The following is a 20,029-nucleotide window of genomic DNA, read 5'->3' on the forward strand; positions in this document are numbered from 1 at the left end:
AAAAAATGTTTTACCCTAAAATAGTTGAACTGGTAATGGACATAGACACTTTCTTTCCTTGTCAAATTTAACATGTTAAAGGACTTGCTGCTTTTATCTGGGTTCCTTTCTTTGGAATCTGTTCCTGTCATCTCCATGAGTCAAGTTTTCCTTTTAAGGCAGAGTCTAAGATGCCTGCTTGGATATCCATTAGAGAAAAATGACTTCACATACAATACAGTTAAATACAGTGACAGGTTCTTGTAGTTGGAAGGACATTAGAAAGGTCTCTAAAACCAGTGTTGGCTCAGAGCATGAATGTACTTCACTTTACCATTTGTGCTTTATACAATCTCATCTCAGAAAACAAATTTGTAAGTAATTTTTTACTGAAAATATTAATTTTTTTCTCAAAGTACAAGTGAGCACAATGTACTCATTTTGCATCTATCATTTTTCATGCTTATATACTAACGATTCAATTAATTGCAGTTATCTAACCAACACAAAAGACATTATTTTCATGTTTTTTGAATAAATATTCTGTCTTCTCTCAGCATTGCTCATCAAGAGGGCAAATTCTTTCATTTGCATGAGATCACTAGGCTCATTTTCAGTTCTTCCATTTGTTTATTTATCCATGTATTTATTTTACCTTACATTTTCTGCTACTATTAATCTTTCCATTTAATTGGTGCAGTATTTTCTAAAATATCAATTTTTTTGAAAGAATAGTTTGATCTAGACTTATTTCTCATTTAGACTTTTAAAATACCTAGAATACCAGATATTTAAGTTTGTCTTTTGATCATGTTGAACATTGTAGAACTGGAGGACTAAATTTATTTGGACTTTTCCTCAAAGATGTCATTTTTAGCACTTTATATGAAGGATGTGTTAGATGCTGCTAAAACCTGGGCTCTTTCCTCCCCTCCTGTTAACTCTTTCCCTCCATTTTCTGTTATTATAACTAGCTCAAACTTCTTCCTTTTTAAGACATCTTATTTTGACATTATTTAACCCTCTTTAAAAAATCTTTCATTTATTTAATTTTTTTTTTTCTTTCTTAGCACAAGTATTCATTTGTAACTATAGAATGGGTAATACATTTCTAAGAATTACTTCAGTTAAATTCACTTTGGTCCAGTGATTCTCAAACTCAGAAGCATTTGTTGACCCTCGGTCAATGTTCTTGGTCTGACATTCAATATGAACTCTACTGTATGTACCCTCCTAACAATTTGTATGGTTTGCTTTGTTTGACCTCTCAGTAATCTAATAATGGGGCTACTTGTTTTCCCTGATTGTTCTAATTTTGTGTGTTTAATAATACTATCTCCAATAAGTTTGTTTTTCTCACTAGACCCTCTATTATCTTCTCTCTTTTTGGACATATTTGTAATTCAAGGTTCATGGGGCTCAAGAAAAATCTGATCAAGTAAGTCAGGGGCCATTTACCTTCATGAAGAAAAAGCAAATACAGGTTAATGCTCTTATTTCAGCTTTTGCAGATGTATATATTCTTTTTTTTATTTAATTTTTTTTTTATTTTTTTTATTTTTTGTGGTACCGGGGATTGAACCCAGGACCTTGTGCTTGCAAGGCAAGCTTTCTACTGACTGAGCTATCTCCCCGGCCCTCAGATGTATATACTCTTGATCCCATGGGAGCAGCACCACATTCTGTGGGCAGTTTACTACCTATGTTCCCAGCATACATGTGTGTGTATGCTTGTATATACACACTTTCCCCCAAAATAATACCTTGTAATGATCTCCTTTAAGCATTCCTTGATTTTGCTTTGTTTACTACTTTTTAAAACTTGTAATATATGCTTTTGATAAAAATAAGTATTCAGAATAATGTTCCATACTATGAGTACCATCAGAAATATACTTGTTAAGCCTAAATTGGTGGGTACATGCTCAAATCACATGAGAGTCATTTTATTGAGTTTGTGTGTGTGTCATTACTGGTTTTGTGTTGTAATAACAGAATAGCTGTGACTGGGGAATTTATAAAGAATAGAGATTTATTTGGCTCTGAGTTCTGGGAATTGGGAAATCCAAGAACATGACACCAAAATTTTGTGATGGCGCTTTCTGTGTCATCTATGGTGGAAGGCAGAATAGGAAGAGAGTATAGCACGAAAGCAAGAGAGAGAGGCAAGATGGGACCATACTTGTAACAAACCCACTATTGGGATAACTAAGTTACTGCTGTGATAGACACATTAATCCAATCATGAGAGCAGAGCCCTAATAACCTAATCACCTCTTATAGGTACCACCTCTCAACACTGTTGCACTGGGGATTAAGTTTCTAGCACATGAGTTTGGAAGACACCTACATACATAGCACTGTGCTTACATATTTCTTTTCTTTAGGCCACCTCCCCATCCTTTCCTAACTCATGGTGAGGGAGCAGGGTATCATCAAGTACTGTACTGGAATGCTACTCACGTCCTTTACTTTTAATTCAATACAGATAGTTTCTTCAGGGTATCAAAATAGCTGCTCAAACTTGATTAACCAAGTAACTGGTAGAATTGTCTTTCTGTTGCCAGTCACTTACTTGTTAAATCAATATTCATTGACTACGTGCTCTTAAAGTTTCCTGAAAGTTAGTGAGCTGTTTGGATCACTTTAGTTTTTGTTTTTATTGTTTCCTCTTTAAAATATGGAAATCCTAGACTGAATTTGCATTTTATGTCTCTTCCATCTTTCCTCCTCCTGCACTGATTCCCTTAGAATCATGTTTCTCCTTAACATAACTTAGCATGACTCTTTCCATGTCCTCTCTTTTTAGTGACTTCAATGGATTATAAATCTGTCAAAGAATTTATTCTTTTTCTATTAAGTCAAATTGTTGAAATTTTGCTTTCATCATGATCTTTTTTGTGTGTTGCTCTTCTTGATAAAAAAATTGCTTGTGTTACTTCTCTGTTTTAGTGAACTTCTGAAATCTTTCTAGTTAAGTATCTGCAGAGATAGGAATTTCCTCATGAATTTGGGGTACTGTTCTGTTTTCTGTTTGTCCTAGTATTTCTTATGCACTCTTATAAGAAATCTAATCTCAGTGCATTCATATCAGGCTGGCAGGATAGAATGTCCTTGATTCTTTTCTATTTGGATGCTGGGAGCTATAGACTTAGACCTAAACATGATGGAAGAAGTTGTACTAGATCATTCTTGAAAGTCTGGAAATCTCTCATTTTGTTTTCAAAAGTGGAGCTGATATGGCCTCTTCTCTGTTGACAGTTGAGTTGCCTTACTCCATGCTACTCAAACTGTGGCTTCCAGTTGCTGCCAGTATGCACAGTGCTTGCTATAGGTCTACAAAGAGATTGGTTTCTACAAAGAGATAAGTCAAGAAATTGAAAGTAAGCCTTTTGAAACATTTTTTGAAAATCACAGGTTAATTTTGTCTGTTGAATCTACTAGGTAAAAAGAGTGACTCGTCTTTTGTGCAGTGAATTTTAGTTTAGGTTTTCAAGTGATTCATTTTTCTCTTTTTTTAGATTTTTTAAGTTTATAATAGTTTGAAAATTTATTAAAAAAAATGAATAAACTAACCTTTCACATAAGTAACTTTGAGGAGTGGTTGACAATTCAATCCTTAGCAGTTAGATTTTTATTTCTGAATTTAGAGCACTATACTTTACTCCAGTCACCAAATTCTGTTGAAGTTTCTTAATGACTGAAGAAAGTGCAGCATTGATGGGGGAAGGAAGAATGGTTCAGAATCTGGCTGATTCAGTGGACAAGTTATATGAATTTGAGGACCAGTTGCATTTTTAATTGATCAATATGAATCCTGTATCAAATATCTATAACTCAACTCTAGAGATGGTATTTTCCTCTTTGAGCAGGGTATAGAGCACATTTGGCCAGTGTCCTTCAGACCTGGCAAGTTGACTAAGAAGGTACTTTGGAATTTTTCCCCATGAGGATGCACTTAGTGTAGATAGCCACTGTACCTGCACACAGGGCTTCAGAAAATCATCGACTATGATTTTTTAACATTATTTTTAAATTTTTACAGACTGCATTTTGATTCATTGTACACAAATGGGGTATATATTTTCATTTCTATAGTTGTGCACAATGTAGATGAAAACCATTTATGTAATCATCATACATGTACATAGGGTAATGATGTCTGTCTCATTCCACCATTTTCATACCCCTCTTCATTTTCCTCTACGTAACCTAAAGTTCCTCCATTCTTCTCTCATCCCCAGCTCCCATTATGTATCATTCTCCACTTATCAGGGAAAACATTCAGCCTTTGGTTTTTTGAGATTGGTTTATTTCACTTAGCATGATATTCTCCAATTCCATCCATTTTTCTGCAAATGCCATAATATTATTCTTCTTTATGGCTGAATAATAGTCCATTGTGTATATATACCACAATTTATCAATTCATCTGTTGAATGACATCTAGGTTGGTTCCACAATTGAGCTATTATGAATTGAGCTTCTATAAACATTGATGTGGCTGTGTTACTGTAATATGCTAATTTTAAGTCCTTTGGGTATAAACCAAGGAGTGGAATAAGTGGGTCAAAAGGTGGGTCCATTCCAAGTTTTCTGACAATTCTCTACACTGCTTTCCAGAGTGATTGTGCCAATTTGCAACTCCATCAGCAATGTACAAGTGTGCCTTTTCCCCTACATTCATGCCAACATCATTCAAAATGGAGAAAAACAGAAAGCATTCCCTCTAAAAACTGGAGCAAGACAGGGATGCCTTCTTTCACCACTTCTATTCAACATCGTCCTTGAAACACTAGTGAGAATAATTAGACCAAAGAAATTAAAGGGATACAAATAGGAAAAGAAAAACTCAAGCTGTCAGTCACTATTTGCTGATGACATGATTCTATATTTAGAGGATCCGAAAAACTCCACTAGAAAATTTCTATTCATAAGTGATTTTTGTTTCTACAACTTTTCTCAGTACTTTCTATATGTATTTGAATTCATGAGGATTTTGTAAGGACTTTAGGAGAGATCCTATCAAACAATTATCCTGCTTCCTCAGTTTCACGGTAAGTTTATCAGTATATCTGGTAAAGAACAAACTCTTTGGTTTCCTTTAGTCACAAAGAAGAAAAAAGAGTGCCTTGTGTACTTTATTTATAAGCACATTCCAAGAGATACATGGAACTTTCAAAAAGGAGGATCCTTTTTGCAAAAGAGATTTCTACTGTGAAGACAGCTCTGTTAAGAGGAACTAATGATATATTGATTAATGTGAATTGAGTTTAGGGTTATCTTTTTATTCTTCTTTCATATACCATCTAATTCTGACACTTTTGGTCCTTTGGTATTGAATTTCTGCTTTGAAGCAAAATTCTACCCTATAATAGTCATCTCAGTTATATTTATCTGACATAGATAAGTTATAGACCCTGTTGGATCATGATCTTTGTCATCCATAGTAATCCCCAGAATCAGCCAGCTTCAGCAATAGATAAAATTATCCATTATGATTTAGCTTGAAAAATACTCTATTGCTCTTTACAAAAAAATGTAAACCTTTTCTGATTATAAATAAAACTTTCCCTGAAGACATATCAATATGCATAAAAATATGCCAGGTAAATGCTCTCAGGTTGGGGGTAGTGACAATAAAATGTTATGAAATGACTAGATCTGAGAACCCCTCAGCATGTGGAAATTAATCACCTTACCTGTTCCTATATTTTTCTGGTGAATAAGATCTTCCTTTACTGTCAGTTTAACAGTCTTTCACTTTACCTGCCACCTCTTACTCCTAAACAGAGATGCAACTAAATATTAAACAGGAAGCCAATAAAATTAAACTTAACAATATGAATGTGACAACCCACCATCCTGTTTTTTTAATAGATTTCTTTATTCTTAAACATTTTAAAATATTTTAGAAGTCACAAATATGGCTTTATCCTATGCATTTGAACAGCTGTCCCTGCAGATAGTCAAAACTGTCTTCTTCAACCCCTTAGTTGACGCTGCAGCATCAATCTCTACTCAACATGGAGAAGTGGGAACAGATTCCGAACTTTTCTAGATCCTGCAACAGAAAAGTGATGAATGGTGAAAAGAAAACAGTAACTTAAAGGGAAATTTCCTCCAGCTCAAAAACGTTTAGTTTATACTTAGAACAAACTTCAAAAGAGTTCATTCTTAAGAATGCAGAACTAGTATCAGGGTTCCAAATACTAACCTGTGATTGTAAGTAAAATAATAGGACATCCAATTTTTTGACAATCATCTTACCACAAAATTCACAAGACTGCTTTGGGAAGAGGGGAGAAATAAAAATTCTCTTGAGACTTGGCATTTTACAGAAGTTTACAAGAATCATCAGGACCCTGAGAAAACTTGTCAACTGGCCATGGTGAGTAGGTGATTAAAAGAGAGTGTACACTATAGGAGATTTGCTCTGAGAGGACAGAAAAATAAAGGAACTGAGACTCCCAGGATCCTGGAAAGTCCTGCTGAGCCACAGCAATGGTGGTGCTGAGGCCTTCAAAATGTGACCCAGTTGTTTTCAGTGGTTTTGGGCCAGAATCCCTAATATGTTACAGCTGCCATTGCTAATGTCAGTGTACACAAAAGGTGAATGTCAGTGTACATAAAAGGCGAATGTAAGTGTACACAAAAGGCGAATATTGACAAAGTTGACCACTGCCAAGAAAACCTGATGCTTGGACCATACTCCTCCCATTTGCTTGCGTCATGCATGTCTTTTCCAATTAAAACATCTGAGAAATATTTTTTGGCAAGGCTGAAGTTTCTGTTACTATTGTTTCAGCCTGCATAGGGCTCATGGTGTTTCATTCATGTTGGGATTCTATTCCAGTATCATTCAGATCACCAATCCTCCTAAAATCAAGGGAACAACTTTAATTGAAATACAACCACAGTGTAAGATAATTCCCTAAGTTTTTTTTTTTTCTTTCTTCACTATAAATTGGTTTAGAAATGAAATGTGGGTTTTATGGGCAGAGACAGATTTGCACAAATGTGAAATGAATTAAATAGAAGAATCTTGCAAACCTGAATTCAGCATCCACTCACTATGAACTCATAGTGTTCAAAAAAAAAAAAAAAAAAAAAAGAAAGCAATGTTTGGTCATGCCATTCTGTTTGCTTTTAAATCATCTTTTGTTTTAATAATATTCAAAGACAGAAATAAGGAATGTTGAAATAAAAGAAGCAATCAGCTGAAGACCTTTCAGAGTATATTTGAGGTTTATTTTTTACTTTTTTTAAAATTTAAGACTGTACATACCCATAATCTAAACAGCTAAAGTTTGTTCTAAGTTTAAAATCAGCTTAGCATTATTTCTAGTTCTTTCCTTCTATACTCCCAATCAACATGATGGCCAACGGCTTACTGTAATGTCTGCAAAAAAGTTACTAAGATATTTTAAATGGAGAAAAATTCCTTCTTCTGATGTAACCACATGAGCACCTAGTTTGTATAGTTTTCAATATCATTTAAATAAATCTATGCATGGAATCATAAAACTCATATTAGCATACAGTTGAATTTTGAATGCATGTTTTATTTTTTATTTTAAACTTAATTAGTAGATTGGACCAGCAATCAGTTCCGTATTTGAAATATGTACAATAATAAATTCATAACAGCATAGTTTCTAAAAATATACTTTCTATTCTATCTAGAAAAGACTTTAGGAATAAAGATCGATAAAGAGAAACATATTTTACTTATTGATGATGAATATTCTGGAGTCAAGACTGAATCTCTCTTTTCAGTTAAGTCAAACTAAAAACTCAGAACAGTTTTTATTCTTTTTTTCCAATTTTTCCTAACAAATAGTTTAAAAATTTAATTATGTATTGAGTTTTTATGTTTAGACTGGGTTACACCTTTGTAATGTTAAATAATTATTCAATTAAGAAAAGAAAATCTATTAGGTAGATGGAGTCTAGAAGGTAGGATAAAATTTTAGTTGATGGGGTGAATAATGTTTAGGAAATGATTTTATGGTTTTTGACTTCTTTAGTCATAAATTTTGCTAACAAAGAACACATGGGAATATGTATATATAATTCCAAAAGAATAAAATGCTGTGTTCATAGGTTTGGGGGTTGTAATTTTGAACAGATTTTTTTTTCCTATAGAAACTAAGTCATAATAGTGTTTGGTAACCACGAGAGTCTTGGGAACTATACTGAATTTAAAGGTACTTAAAATTACTAGAGTTACTAATAATAATACCAATATCAAACTATCACTTTTGACAGTGTTTTATTGTGAAACAACTGAATTTTCACTAGGGTTGTTAGGAGCTAATTTTTTTTTTCAGAAAGTATTAGATGAAAGATAACTTTTCACTTGCTCTTATTTGATAAGTAAGAAAAGTGAATCTTAAAAAGGATGAATCATGGTGAGGAAAAGTGACTTACTCACTTGATTTTGTGATTGCTTATTACAGACTATAACCCAAGTTCCCATCTTCCAGGGTAGTACTTAGGTAGTACTATAGCTAAGGACTACCTCACCTGAGTTAGATTGATTTTTTTAAAACAACTTTGAAACTGTGGTAAAATTATGATTTGGGGGGGAAATATAAAATATCTGAGATTAGAGTATATTCAAATTCTTGGTAAATACCAAAATATTTATTCATTGCTTATTATGTGCCAGGTTACATGAAGGATAGAAAAATAAGACTCTCACCTACCTTTCTAGTGGAACTCTTGAGATTTAGAAAAATTTAGGAAACTGCCTAAAATCCATAATACACACTTTAAAAAAAAATCAACTGTTAAATGTTATTATTTTTATGTTGTGCAATTATAGCTGAAATATGTGTTGAATGTGATTTGTCTTCCTTTTACATCCCTTGGCTACTTGGACCTGTCTTGTGAGACAATAAGATAAGATAATTTTTAGGAATCTGAAAAAATGGTGAAGATGATAATATAGTACTGTGGAGGGTGATATTTTAAAATAATCAATAATATGTGGTCAAAATTAGACTGTTCTTTTCTTTGAGTATATAATTATTGTATCTTTGCAATACATAATTTTTAAATACATTGAATTCTAACATCCATCTGTTGACTCCTTTCTGTGAATTTTCTTTTGTAGAAATAAACAACTAATAGGAAATTATTTGGAAGTGTGAAACGTGCAAGGCTCATTGATACTTTTTCATCACATCAAAGCTGAGTTTTGAATAAAGCATCTGGGAAAGAGAGCTACAAAATTCACTAAGTCTTTTGTCTCTAATTCTGGATAAACAGGATGTGATAAGCCTTAGGATCATAATTTAATATCACACATAATTTTAAAAGGGCATACATAGTGATAAATTTTTTCTAAGTTTAGCACTTAAAATATGTTTTTCAAACTCTACCAACAGGAAAAAGATCACAGTTAAAATAAATACTTAACTATACTGAATGTTAAATCATTCACTTCAGCAATTTTTCCTTAGCTGTATTTATTCTTCTAATGATAAGTGAGAATTAATTTTAACTTGAAAAATTTGGTGGTTGTTTATTTAGATATTGACTAACTTGTCCATATTAATTAACTTACTAGTTTTTAATTAGGCATAGATGAGTTATTTAAATAAATGAATCAGAACATGTTGAGAAAGGCAACCATATTATTAGAAAAGTAGTTTCCTCTGAGGTCAACTATCCACTGGAATTTAACTTTGTTGGGAATCGGAAGAGAATGGATTTGTACTCACAGGATATAAGAAGTATAAAATCATGATACTTCTGCTTTATTTTACTATTTAAATTATAGAATAGTAGAATATAGATCTTCCTCTTAGAGCAAATAGAGTTCTGTCAAGTTCTCAAATAAGCAGTGAAAATAGCCGGTTTGTTCAACAGGAGAGACTTCTGTCCTGAAAAGTCTTAGCAATGTCTCCAAAGCATTAAGTCCTGGAGGACATGTATTATGTGTTCTGTGGCTTAATGCAGGTTTTCCTTATGGGATGAAGATGGACAGAGCCTCATGGAGAATTTGCACATTTTGAAATGTAACAGTTTAGACTAGGAAGACACAGGCAGGAGTTAAAATTCATTGAAGATTAAACAGTTGCTTGATAAGCCTAACTGAGCGACAAGTTGTTCTGCAAAGGAGCTACTATCCTGATGAGACCAAGCTGAGTAGTCAATTGCTTAGATAAGTGAGTTTTCAGAAAGTTCTTGAAATGCAGAAAGCTATGTGCAATTTCACCTTCCTGGGACAAATGTTCTTAAAAATAATAGCAAAGCTATGGAAAACTATGTGGTTATACAGTTTTACTTCTTTAATTAAAGCCATAAATATCATTAGAATTTCTACCAATTAATTGGAGTCCTACCTTTTTTTTTAATGTAGCTGGTTATAATCTAATAGTTGCTGTTACTAGTAGAGATTATCTAATAAAATCTATACCAGCTATGTATGTTGAGCCTTGTTAAACAAACAAAAGTCTGAGAATAACCCCATAACTACATATAGAATTGTACCACAGAATTTGTTACAATTATACCTATAGCTCTAGATTCATTTATCATTTCGGTAGAACAGTGTCATAAAACTTGGAACAAGTAAAAGAACCCAGGTTTTTAACCATTTCATTAGAATCTTTTAGTCTGTGGACAAAGGAAACTAAGAACTATCTTTGTTTATAGCTTTTAAAAAATTGATTTTCTTTTCCCCAACCTGAAAAACGAAGAGAGGTGGGTGGCAGGATAAGCAATGGGTATGATATAAATCTTTAGTTTTTATTTTAGGCAGTGAACAGCAGCACTTCAGCAAGGCCTTGATTTGATGTTATGTACTGTGCTACCTGTAGCAACTTAGACTGCGTTTGTTTAAAGGCTGATAGATAGCTGTGACCCCTTCTCTTTCCCCTGTTTTCTGCTCATAGTTAGAGTGATGTATTAGCTTCTCCCTGGCATAACAAAAGCTTGCAAAAATCTAGTTGCTTTTCTTTCTTTCTTTCTTTCTTTTCTTTTTTTTTTTTTGAGCAGAGTTTGAATGCTTTATGAAACAAAACGAAAAATCTGGGCTGGCCATTTATCTTCCTGCAGTTTGAATTGCACAGTTCCTTTCCATTTCTTTCCATGCATTACTCCTGACAGTACATGAGGGGAGAACATATTTCTCCAAAATCTTGTTATTAATATTTTTACTTACATCATCTTGAGTATACCACCAGAGTATACCAGCATCTTAAACACAGAAACTACATTTATACACAGAATATTAGTTGAAAGTTTGAAAGAATATTTTAGATTAAATCATATAAGTCAATGTGTATCTTCTTTACCCAAACATATATGTTCCTCATATTTGCTTTCATAAACTATTAATCTCAATTTCTCATTTTGTGTGTGTGGCTGGGTGATCATGTCAGAACCAAAAGCTCTGATTTCCAGAAATGATTATAAATGAAGAAATATTTATGGTACGAAAAAACATGAATTATACGCTTCATTTATTCATTTTAAAAATATTTTGCAGCAAAATAAAAACCACTTTCATAAAACTGGAAAAACAAAGGAGAATTCACTATAAAATAGATTCATAATGAAAAAGGGAAAATTTCATTTCTTGTTCAACAATTTTATTCATTCATGTCCCATGATAATGAAAATGTCTGTATTTATTGCCAGTGTACAACAGCATTGTTTCTTGGTATCTTTTCAATAATAGTTTATATAAGAATGGAAGTCGCTTAGCCAAGATGGGAGAGCTTAGCTTTCAAAAGTCTGAATCCTACTCTTAACTCTTTCATTTACCCCAGAAATGAGACTGAGAAAGTTATCTAACTGCTTTGGGCTTCCATATTTTCATCTGGAAACTTGGAATAGTTGTGTCTACTTTAGAGGGTGGCATGAGTTAAAAGTCAATCAGAACTGGTGCTGTTACTCCCTCCGAGTTGTCCATCTGGTTAGGTGTATACTGTCTAGCATGCCATTGGCACTTAGTTAAGGATGAACTGACAGAAAAAAAATGATTCTCATGGCATAGAACTTAAAGATGTAGAAGATTTGTATGATGGATGGGTAAAATGTTAGAGAGGAGCAGAATTTTAGAGTTTATATCTTGTGACTGGCTCTTACATTTAATTGGTGGTGAAAATGAGGCAGAGAAATCAAGATCTTGTTCAGAATAATTCACTTGCTCAGAATAATTCTAGGTTAGTTGAAGATCTAGAACCAGAACTTGTCTCTTCATGCTTAGATAGGTGCCTGTTACATTGACCACATGACTGTGTAATCCATAAAAATCTGTATTTTATTTTTGAATTCATTATTTTGCAACCAAGATAATATGCAGATCAAGCATTTCTCCAATCACCTAGTCAATTCAAACTTAACCAACATTCCTTTCATAGTAGCATGTTAGTCAAAAATTTGTAGCTAATGAAGACTCCACTTACACCTTGCCTTGTTTAGTCTTTCACTTGAATGTACTTTCTACCAGCTACATTGTAGAAGGCCCAGGGGATACCCAGAAGACACATAAGCCATGAAAAGGACAGACATGTACACAGAGGGCTTTAGCACATCCTAGTGTCATTTCTTAAAGAGGTGAAGACGAGGTGCAGGAAGGGCTGTGGAGCAGACTCTGGTGCACAGAGCAAAGGCAACATTCCAGTTAGAAAGAGTAAGTGGGGGGTGGGGGTGGGTGACAGGAATATATCAACGTCAATACTGATTAAGCAGTTTGGTTTTGATTGGGTGGAGCTTAGCCTTTAGCTGGAGCAATGAAGGAAAAGAAGCAGAACAGGTCAGCATGTGAGGATTTTGGTCCTTTTTATGTGCCTTTATATTTCAACATATTTCAACTGTTTAATTGTAGAAAAGAGCTTTCAAGTTATCTAACAAATTCTGAACAGTAGAATTATTAATATGTTTAACAAATGCTTATTGTGCATTTGGCGGGTACTTTGAACAAAATCTTTCCACAGGTCATAAGACTTAAAGAGAACAATTATTAGTCTGAGAAGAAAAAAAATTGAGAAGTTAGCCTTTGACCTAAGGTACCACTGATAGGAGACAGACAGACAAGAGTGGTGGAAACACAAGATTAAGGGAATAATTCTATAAACTGTGCCTACTGGGCTGACACCCCTGTGCTTTCTCTTTTAAAAGGCAATTTACCCACAGCCCTGCCTGGCTTACGTCATCAGGATATGGTAAACATTTCTCAGCAAACAATCTGTTATCTACAGGGAAATTCAGGCCCAAATTCCATAAAGAAAAGAGAATACAAATTACTCTGAAGGAAGGGGGGACTTTAGCATGGGCTAAAGTGACAGAGTTGTCCTATGCAGTGGGGACTTGAAAGTCTGATGTCATTCTGCTATGAAAAATCAAGGGATGGACCTGGGTAGGACTTTCTGGAAATGTCCCTGAGAACCCCAATAAAACTGGAGGGCAGGAGAGGAACACTATCTTTCCATCTGAGAGGACCTACTCTCTCCCTTGAAAGTGTCCCCCTATCCATTTTCCTATTCCTTGTAATAAATTCATGCCTATTTCTCTGAGTGACATGTCTGAAATCTTGCTGGTATGATTGGAAGAATCATGGTGAAGGGCCTTGGTCCTGCCTCAGTTTTGTGGGAGGACCTCTGCTCTGTTACACCACCATGCAGTGACCACTTGGAAAACTTTTGTCAGAAAAGCATTAAAAATGGGTAAGGTGTGTATCAGTCAATGAAATATAACTGCAAGCTTCTTTAATTTTATATTGAGAAGACATATTTCTACACACATTTGCCATATTCTTTCTGGGTTGAGGGCAAAGGGGAGATTCTCTATAGATACGATGCCCTCAGTGTATAACAATGGTGACCACAGTCACCAGCCACAGTAAAATGGCACAGTAAAGCGACTTGGGTAAAACAGTACAAGTGCAGTGGCACTCAATTCTGCAATGCAGTAGGTTTCTCCCCTGTTTTGCACTCTGCAGAGATTATAAAAACCAATTTCCTGCCATTATTTAAATTAATATTCTCTTCTGGTATGTGGCTAAAGTGGCACCCAGGAGTTTGCTGCCTAAGGAAGAAGAAAAGACATTTGAAAATTAATGACATCTTTGTCTAGCATAAAGGTAACAAAAAAGCAAAGTTGTTTACATAAAAATGGGCATTTTAAAGCAGAAAATACATTAAGCTGTAGTAAAACCAGAGATGCATCTGTTCTTTATATTTTTTTTCTTTTTGAATGTGTTCTCCCCACCAATTTCAACAAAGAAGTGATGTTTTTCAAGTATGTTTTCTACACCACCTCCAGCCCTGAACAAAACTTTCAACTGACAATATGTAGAAATATTAACAATGAGGAAAAAAAAAACTATATGGGTTTCAAAAATGGTTAGAAATGAGACATTTGCTTAAACCGTCAGTCTTTTAAAGTTTGGTTTTAAATTGATGTGAGTATGTAAACTGAAAAAAAAATGTTGAGTTTCACCTGTACCTTTAGAATAATTCCCACAAGGAGAAGGAATATATATAATCATACTGTTCCGAATATGAATTTAGGTCAATTGTTGGTAATGGAAAATTACATATGATCTAGATATATTTTCAATAAATCATCCTAAACTGTATTATTTTGGATGAGTTTGGATCTCCAAGTTTTGTCCATTTCTCAATTTCACAGAACTGGGTTAAGCAACTGAAGTCAAGGAGCCTGCAGTAAAGATGCATTGCTAGAGGTTTTGAGCCTAGTGTTACAGGAAGCAAGATACCTTCTCATTCCTCCTCCTCTGCAGTGGAAAGGGAAAATGATTTGTTCTCACTCAAGCTTCTCCAGTTTCAGTAGTCAGGAAGCCAAACAAGCACTTCTTCCATGTCTCATAAATCTTTCCCTCTCTGATTCTAGACCATCCTGGGTAAATCTTACTCATTGAATAACCAACCTTAAGGGGAACTGAGATATTATTGTGAAATATTTCTTTACAATTACTTATTTATATACAACATTATGGTCAAGAATGAAAAGAAAATGATCACAATATTGCCCACATCCTAGGAAATATGACAGGGACAGTTTTAAGGGTTAACAATAAAGGAAAGTAGGCAAAGTTATTTTATTGCCCAAACACAAGAAGCAAACTAGGAGAAAAGAGTCTAAACTGGGATCTTTAGTTTTAGATCAGATGAACTGGGTCACTTTTTAAAGAAAAAGTTGGTCCATCAAACTTCTGTTTTCCAGAAATGATTCCGAGTTTAGCAGTTATTTCCTCTCCAGCTGACACCCTTCTTTCCTTCATGGGTTTTAGGGTTCTAATCATGCTTCAATTCAGGAGCTACAGGGGCTTGGGAAATAGTTTCCTTCCTTTCTTGAATAAAAAACATGATTTTTGAAATGTGATCCTTCATGTGTTTCTCTGTATAAACTAGTAGCTGGATGTTAACAAGATTTAGATTAAGACTTTGTGAACACACCATTTCCCCTTGAAATGCCTATCAGAGCTAGGCAGTGTGTACACAGACTTTCTGAAGTAAGGCACCATGCCATCTTTGATCTAGACTCTTTAAATTTGCAGTTTTATGTGAAAAATTCTCTAACCTTTTGTATTTTGGAAGTGAGAGAGAAATGGAGGGTGAGGGAAGGGGAGAGTTGCAAGCAAATTAAAAAATGACTTGAATGCCAATTGTCATTTTAATTCCTGTGAGTTTATGTCTCAACTTTTGAAAAACACTCAGTGGAAACTTTTTAAAATAGTCTTGAGAAATGAAAGAAGAGGAAATGGTTATCTACCAAGTGTAAAGCACATTTTTCTTGGTACTGAATTTTAGCCTGGAATGAATTTTTATGACCATATTATAAACCTCTGAAAATAGAGTTTAGTGGAGTGCTGAAACTGTCTTAAATATATTTTACAGGCAAATGTGCTCCTGGAATGATTTTTGTAAAGGTAAAGATATTAATTTTATGCAATCCATATGTATGTGTGTTTTAAAACATTTGAGGGGTTACTTATTTTCAGCATAACTAGCACATAATCAAAGATAGAACAGAATGATTTGAAGAGTTTTTAAAGAAGACATTATACATGCTGTCTGTCAAAGGTTCTGCATAATTCATTTCATTTTAATACCATGATGCATTTAGCTCCTTACAATCTAAGCACTGGGTAAGATGGATCAGTGTGGTATGATTCCAGAATTTCCTCCTCAGAGCCCAATGCCCATTTAATTTCTGATGAGAGTATTCAATCAAACTAAAAAAAATGTCTCCTTTCCCATCAGGAAATATGTGGTTCTAAATCCAACAATTGATTTAAGAATTTAGAAACAACAAATTGATTTTACTATTAATATCATCTTTACTAATATTTGAAAGAATATTGTTATACTCTGTATATGCTGCATTTTAACTTAAGATTCTCAGTTTGCAGAAATATTTTGATAATAAAGTTTTAATTAAAGTTTAAAGACAAACAGTGTCTCCTGTAATAGGCATCATGTTTTTCTCCATTTTAAAGTGATTTAAGCTAATTCGACTCCGTCACTATGGGGAAAAGTCTCCAAACTTTCTTCAAGTTCTCTTCTTTTTCTGCCAAGGCAAAAACTACCAAATAAGTAAAAGTGTAGTCCAGGATGAAATCAAAACAATTCTCTTAGGAAGTTTTGAAGCAAATTTGATTTTGAATATTTTTTAACTTGGATGCAAAGAGAAAAGAAGGAGGAACAGGAGAAAGGAAGGAAGGGAAGATGGGAGGAGAGGAAGAAAGAAAGAAAGGAATCCACTAATTGGGTAGAAGGTTGGGGAAAGTGTGCTTCAATAGAAAATTCCTTGGGAAAAGAAATGTAAACTGTCTTGATTGATGTCTTGTATGCTCACATGTGACCCCACCCACCTCACACCACATCCTGTTTTGGTTTTAGTCCAGGCAAAGTACTATGATGACAGAAGGAGCCAAGTCTAAGGAGAGTGATCTACATAATTAGGTGTCAAGATTGTAGCTGAGGAACTATGAAAAAAGGCCTTACTCAATATCATAAAATGAAGAATTAATAATGAAATATGATACCTTTTCCAAGTATTAGTAAAATAGGGATTTATTCTGGGTAACTGCAGATTTATCCCCCAAAAAGGCAAGAACTTGGAGTTCTTTGAGGATGGGATGAGTCCCTCTGGTAACTAGAGAGTTGGTTTCTATCACCGGAAACAGTAAGACAAAACTGAGCGACTTGTTAAGAAATAATTAGTCCTATGGAATGCAAAACCGTATAGTACCTAAGAGTCTTTCTGATAGTGACAACCCACATACCTTTAAAGTAGCAGCATTTGCAGAATCACTCTTCACTAGATAGCTTATATCCGTGGAATATATTGATACTGACACATCCTAAATCATTGACTCTCCTGTGCTGAACTTTTGAGACTTGCATGGCGGAGACAGGTTCATGGAGTAATAAGAAAGTAGGTGTTGTAGTTTTACAGGAAGCACTAAGGGAAACCTATCTGTGTACCTCTGCTACTTTACTCTGCTTGGGAGAAATGTGAGCATTAAGCAAAATAACACTAGGAAGAAAAGAAATGCGGTTGTGACTAACAATAAGAGATCTTTGAACACAAGGAACATGAGAGTCATTAGCTCACACTGTTTTATGGTTACAACTTGAATTTCTACGTATTGAGCAAACCTGTTGTAAAATTGAAGTTAGTAGATCAACCCAGCTTAGTGTGCTCTCTGGTATGTGGGCAATGAATTTACATCAACCATTTGCCTCATTGATAAATAGGCTTGGTATGAGAATTTGGTGTGATAATGGAGATAAGTTCTGGCTTATTGTAGTTACTTAGTAATTTATGTTTCTGATGCTATAAAAGGTATTATTATTACTCAGACACACAGGCAATAAGCAAGAATCCTTCTGTTGCAGTGGATCTCAACACTGTTCCTTGTAGGGTACTTTTAAAATGTTGTGATACTTTGGTCTGACCCTAAACTGTATATCAGAATCTCTGAAGACAGGGCTGCAGGCATTAGTATTACTCTCTCCAGGTGATTCTAATATACTTAAGATGAACTGTTCTAGGTTATTAGATCTGCCATAAATAAAGCCAAATATCTATTTATAAAAAATAAGTGATTGACTTAATGTGAAATCATTTGGAAATAGCTGATCATTAATTAAAGTCAATGCAAAAAATAAATATATAGGAAGAACAAGAAGAATGATTTCTCAGTTTCCTATTTTTCCCATGATGTTTACATTTGGAAAGGAATTTCAATGGTGACTTTTCATCCCTGAACATGATATGATAAACTAGAATATTCAATATATGAGATCAACACTATTGGAATTTGTAATATATTTATGAGTAAGGCCAAGGGAAGATACTTCACAGGAGGTATAATTCTCCCAAATGATATAAAAAATTCACCCCAAAATATCAACCCAGATTTATGTTAGTCTATGATAGAAAGTGGTCCTGAGAAGGGTGACAACTCCCTTCAAGTCATTGAGACTTTGGGACATATCTTGGCCCCAAATAGTCAAAAGTGGTTATAATATAAAAGAGTCTGTTTGTTCAAAGGCACAAAATTTTATAAAGACAAACATGGTTTTAATAATAACAGCCAGAAATTGATATATGTGATTTAGAATTAAAAGATAATACAGACTTTCTTAATAATTAACTGAAATATCAATAGGGAAATAATATTTGAAATAAAGATAACAGTGTATGATTTTATGATATTTAAAACAGTTCATTGGTTTATGATATATATGGATATTAGAACTGTGAAGTTCTTTTAATTTTTGCATTTTAGAAATTTTTATTTCTATTTCTTTTTAAAATATTCTTTTAAGAGTAAAAAAGTTATCTTCCTTCTTAGTCTGTATCAATGGGCATCCCTGTCCTCCCCTAGGCCAAATCATGGGGCTTGCTACTAGACATGGGTAATGAGGGGTAGGGATTTTGTGGTTTGAAGCAGGCTCCCACTGGAATTTCTTTGAACTACAGAAACCCTGCTACTTGCTGTGTCTTTCTTGTTTTTACCAGTTTAGCACAAACGTTGCCTTTCAATGCAACTACATGTTCAAAGCAAAACATAGAATTGTGTTAGTTTAAAGGACTCATTAATTTCCTTTGTACTCCAAATCCTCTGCATTAACAAATGCAATATGCTGATTCTATATTCAAGCTTATTCCATTTTGGTTGCTATTAACTTCAAAGGAAACCTGAAAAAAGAGTGTAAGAGAATTAAATTCTTGTGTTGAAAAATTAATACATTACTGACAACTGACCCACTTTTTAGTTTCTCTGTTTTATGAAATTTTAAACTTTTTCTATTTGTAAGACAGATCTATGGTTAAGCTTGTTCCAGGATATTGCTCCTTTAAAGATTAAGATGCCTACCCTATCAAACCAGTACAGTTCTGTGAATTCTTATGGTAGAATGACTTTAACATCCCTTTAGAACTGATTGCCATAGAGGCTTGTGTGTGTGTGTGTGTGTGTGTGTGTGTGTGTGTGTGTTTGTGTGTGTATTTAAGTATTAAACATAAAGATATTTGTTATCTAAAATAATGATCTAGAGACACAAATTGCCACAATTCAGGTATAGGATTTTAATTTATATTATTGTTGCTAACAATTATTCACTTCAAATAATTTGTTACCACTTCACCTTATCAGGAATTGTTAAAGTGTTCATATTTAAGCTTGAACCCCTGTGACTTAAATATTTATAATTGGTAAGTGTGTGTGAGTTTGTGTGTGTGTGTGTGTGTGTATACAAATAAATATATTTATATATACATTTATATATATTTATATATATATATATATTCCAGTAAGAGTATATCTTGAAGTAGCATGCATAGTAGGTTTATATATATTCACACCCATATACACACATGTATATAAACATATATATATATATATACAAAGTCATATATATGCATATGAATATAAAAGTTATCTCTTAGTGATAAAAATAATCAGGTTAGCAATTTTAATAAGATGAATGCATATATTTAATTTGAAATTAGTATAATGAGTAAATATGCTAACATTTTTTTCCCTTTCTAA

This window comes from Sciurus carolinensis, chromosome 6 (assembly GCF_902686445.1).
Source record: "Sciurus carolinensis chromosome 6, mSciCar1.2, whole genome shotgun sequence".
Lineage (NCBI taxonomy): Eukaryota > Metazoa > Chordata > Mammalia > Rodentia > Sciuridae > Sciurus > Sciurus carolinensis.